Consider the following 5,306-nt stretch of genomic DNA (forward strand, 5'->3'; position numbering starts at 1 on the left):
AAAGAACAATCCTAAATAAATTTTGGATTTAACAAAATTAATTTTAGATCAATCGCCTTTAACAAGAAACCATTTCTTGAAAAAAAAAAAGAAAGTAATCTGCGCAAATCTTGTAAGAACAATTTTTGTCCATCTGCGCAGGGTCAGATCTGATTTTCTTTGGGTTCAAGATTCGAACCTGTGGCTTTGATACCACAGAAGGAATGGTAGGATCTATCTAATGGACGCCAAAAGGGTTGTGGAATGGGTGGCCGAATTTCAAAAATTTCCTACCTTCCTCCGACTGGGAATCGTATTCCCAAAATTTTGAATACCATATTCAAGGATCTTATTTGAACCATAATCAAACCAGATCTGAACCACAAGGTAAAAGGGAGGATTATACCTGATTCGGAGAAGCAGTATCTCCCAAAGTTGGTGTTCACGCCCAAAGAAGAAACCAAGATCCGCTCCTACTGAAGATGACACAGCTGTGGATGGAACGGAACCAGCAGGGTGCGTCCTACACACTGGATCCTTCACAAGAATCCTCTGGAAACTCTGAACACTGAACCTTCTTCAGTCTTTCTTGCAAGACTGATGTCAAGAATTGATTTCTTGACTTCCTATTGTTGCAAAGATTGAATCTTGCAATAGTGAATGGTGGCAGCAGAAGGAGAACTCCAGGGATGAAGATGGCTGAACTGCTTTTCTTCTCTCTGGAGTATGAATGAGATCTAATCTCAATTTGCAGGGAGTTTTCTTTCACCAAAACCCTAGTTCAAATTCTGATGTATTTTCTTGTGTTTTTCTCCTCCTTTCTTCTTGATTAAGAAACCTCCTAATTAGGAGTTATCCCAATCCAAATCTGTATTTGGATAGAGGATTATCTTAATCCTATCTGTAGATTAAGTTAGTTTACTCCTAATCTTATCAGGAGGTTACCAGATTCAAATCTAATTTGAATTTGGTCTCCTAGAGTGGATAAGGTTAAAGGCCCAATCCTTTTACTAACATTAATCTCAGATTCGCCCCATAGATGGGTGATCATATCAACCCAGCTTGAAATGGGCTTTTGGCCCATTAGATGTTCAGTGTTTAACTAGTTTCCAATATGCTGCCGAGTTGGGCTTCTTTGTATGGCGTGGGACCCAAGCATTGATCTACACACCATCCACATGGGTTCAGCCCAGCCTTTAATACAAGGCCCAGCCGAATTCACTGAAAGACTCAGTAAACCTTTGAGCCCATCATATGGACCCTATGGGCCCAACACTTACATTAAGTGGTCCCTGGGCCAAGCCATCTTATAAAAACCCAGGGACTATGGGCAGGTACAAGATTAGCCCATCAGGTACTTCCCTAAATAGTCTTACACATAACCTCTCAGCCCTTAATGATCAAGCACTGCCCGACAAGAGAGGACCTCTCCCTCGGCTGCAAAGAACAGTGCCGCACTCTCCACTCACGTGGATCCCGGGAATTAAAACCATTTGCAAACAATTCGAAACCGTACATATATATATAAATATATTAATTTTGCAAAACAAAATTCCAACGATTGAAATCAACTGCCGATAGTTTGGTTTCCATCAGAGACAGTGCATTCCCGATCATTACCCTTTGTCCGACATAGGGGCTGATCCTGTCACTATGATCACCCACTCAGATGAATTCTCAGACTGTCCCAACATACCCAGCTTTTGATTCCCATCTAAGGATCTCACTGATTGGCATATCAAAGACAGCCCGATTCGACACCTAGTTAAATGTCATAATCGAGTCTAGGGGTCTGGTGTAACTTTCCAATTTTGCCCATCTGTCTCGAAGGTCCAGGGCAATACTGGAAATCTGGTCCGGTTCAAGGATTCAAGTGATCCCATACTGCATGTGCCTTGGGTCTTACCCTGGTGGCTAAGACGGGCCATCCCGACATTTGGTGGCACACCAGTATCAGCCTTGGTAGGATAAATCTTCCCAGACTTATCCAACGACTGTGAATATTTAAAACTAACACGAGTCTCTATAAGTGTCCAATTTTTGGGTCTTACACAGAATTAAACCAAACAACATGAATCAAACATGCACTTTATTTATTTCCACTAAATAACAAAAGTACATCAAATCGGATTGGAGCTAAGGGCATACAAAACTGTCTAACAGTGTGATGTGCTACGTTCATGGGCCATAAGCACTTGGCCCATGTTGATTCGATAGTGGCTCTTACGCACACCATGGCTGAATGCACATCATTGCCATGGTGTCCTTAAGATCATTGGATGATCTGCCAGCATGGTGGGCCCCACACCATCTTCCTCGCCAAGAGGAACCATTCAGAACCCTAGCCATTTAGGGCCCATCTAAATCTAGCTTTTTGAAAGCTTGTGGGAGCCACTTTGGTTTGACCTAAATTAAACTAGGGCATAATTATTCGTTCCCTCTTGAAAATATAAGTGCGTCTGATAGGGAGATTCATATGATGAATTCTCTAAAGGCCTTCCATCATAAAGGTTGACTGTATTGGTGGGTGGGGATGCACCATAAAATTGGGCTATCCATCTACTAATGCAATTGGCTGGATTTCTTCATGAGATGATAAGGGTGTCATAGACCGACGTGGGAGGGGCCTATCCTAAAATGGAAGACTCTCTCATGGTACCTTGGCATTCACGAACATGATGGGTGAGCACTTACTGGACAGAAAGGTTTAACCTAAAATGGCTATGAACCTTGTCTGACAGAGGCCAAAGGGAAAGCTCATAAGATGAGTGGATGGGATCCTTTACAGAAGGTGGTGAGGTTATGTAGCTGAAACAGTTGCCTCCATGCACCCTATGTGATTTCCCACATTTCCAGAGACACAACTATCTCCACCATTGAGATTGAAGGGAATCTCAGAGATGCCCAAAATGGAAATGGAACATAGATTAAAAGCCATATCTATGTGATGATATGAATCAATTAGTTTGTGGACATACAAATCTACCTTGCCTTTACCAAAAATGGTAAATGAAAACTTCGCCAAACTGTTGGATGACAACAAACTCAAGGGCCCTAATTATGCTGACTGGTTTCGAAACATTATGTTGGTCCTAACATCCGAGAAATTGGACAAAATTGCTAAAAACCCTGCTCCAGATCATCTGGGTGACAGGACTTCTAAGGTTAGATGAAGAGGGTATCAAGAATGGGAGGAGAAAAACTCTCTTGCCCAGTGTTATATTATAGGCTCTTTAGATAACCCGATATATTGACAATTCGATAAGATCGAAGTGTCCAAGGATATATTAGATAGTTTGAAGACTATGTATGAGGAGCAAACCGTTCTACTCGTCAGAAGATCTTAAAGTTGTTTATGACCGATAACTAATAGGTTCATGACCATAGTCTAAAGATGATGGGTTACATCAATGAACTGGAGGCTCTCGGGTCAGGACTAGACCAGGACACCAAAACTGATGTTGTCCTCAATTCCCTGCCTCCCTCCTTCAATCAGTTCATCATGAACTATAACATGAACAAGATAAATGTTAGCCTTAAGGAACTCAGCAATATGTTGGAGAGGGCTGCTGAACTGATTAAGAAGGATAAGCCGATAGCCATGCTTGTTGAAGGTGGCAAATCAGGCAAGAGAAAGCAGAAGGCTAAAGGGAAGGCTCGGAAGAAAAGTAGCAAAGCTAAGAAGTAGAAGAAGGATAAGGCATCGGATGCCTATCACTTCCACAACAGGCCGGCCACTAGAAGAGGAACTGTCCTCAATATCTGAAGACTAAGAAGAAAGGTAATTTTGAATCTTTTATCATATTGACCAATTTGTTGGTCACTTCTACTTCTTGGCGTATTGACTACGGGGCTTCAACTCATGCGTGTAACTCACTACAGGGGTTCAAGATAAGCAGAAGACTGAATGACGGAGAAGTGATGCTCTACTTGGGGGCTTCTTCAATAGTTGCTGCTATAGCCCTAGGAACTATATAATTAGTTTTCAGAAATGAACTATTGTACTTAAAGATTGTCTTTTCGTATCCAATTTAAGAAGAAATTTGATTTTTGTCTCAAAATTGTGCATGGATGGTTATTCTATCTTATTCAGTATTGTAATTACTATTAAACAGAATAACAAATTCCTCGCATACAGAGAACTTGAGAATGGTCTCAATGTTCTCCATCCTTCTCTAAAAACAAACCTTATCGAAATTACGTCAGAAATAATCCCCAAGAGGAGAACCCATGATACAGTGAATCCCACGTGCCTGTGGCATTACTGACTTGGCCACAATAATGTAGATTGTATCACAATGTTGGTAAAGGAAGGTCCTTTGGATTTTCTAACTGTAGAAGATCTTCCAACATGTGAACCTTGCCTTCAGGGTAAAATGACAAAACGGCCATTTACCGTTACGCTTGAAAGATCTGCAGGCGCACTTGACCTTATATATACTGATGTATGTGGTTCCCAGAATGTTATGACACATAACCAACATGTTTATTTCATAACCTTTACCGATGATTACTCACAGTATGGTTATGTATACCTAATCAGACATAAGTCTGAATCTTTTAAAATGTTCAAAGAATTCAGACAAGAAGTGGAGAAATAGTTAGGGAGAGAAATTAAGACACTTCGATTAGATCAAGATGGCGAGTATCTCTTTGACAAATTTAGGGACTACATAAAGGACAATAGTATAGTATCACTGGTAGACAATTGTATGCCCTTAGCTCCAATCAGAATGATGTACATTAAGAATTTATTGTAAATTAATAAAGTACATATTTGATTCATGTTCCTGTGGTGTGTTTCTATGTAATACCCGTAAATTGACACTGGTGTGCTGCCAAATGTTGGGGTGGCCTGTCTCAACCGCCAGGGTGAGACCCAAGGCACATGTAGTGTGGAATTAATTGAATCTTTGAACCGAACCAGATTTCCAGTATTGCCCTGGACCTTGGAGATTGATGGAAAAAAACTGGAAAGTTACACCAGACCCCTAGACTCGATTATGATACTACACTAGGTGTCGGATTGGGCTATCTTTGATATGCCAATCAATGAGATCCTTAGCGGGGTCAAAACCTGGGTATGTTGGGACAGTTTGAGAATTCATCTAAGTGGGTGATCATAGTGATAGGATCAGCCCCTTTGTCGGACAAAGGTAATGATCGGGGATGCACTCTCTCTGATGGAAACCAAGACTACCGACAGCCGATTTCAATCGTTGAGATTTGTTTTGCAAAATATATTTTATATGAGATATAAAAGTATATATATTATGGTTTCCAAACATTTGCAAAAGGTTTTAATTCCCGATATCCATGTGAGTAGA

This window comes from Nelumbo nucifera, chromosome 8, assembly GCF_055504915.1.
Source record: "Nelumbo nucifera cultivar China Antique chromosome 8, China Antique-T2T, whole genome shotgun sequence".
In the NCBI taxonomy this organism is placed as follows: Eukaryota; Viridiplantae; Streptophyta; class Magnoliopsida; order Proteales; family Nelumbonaceae; genus Nelumbo; species Nelumbo nucifera.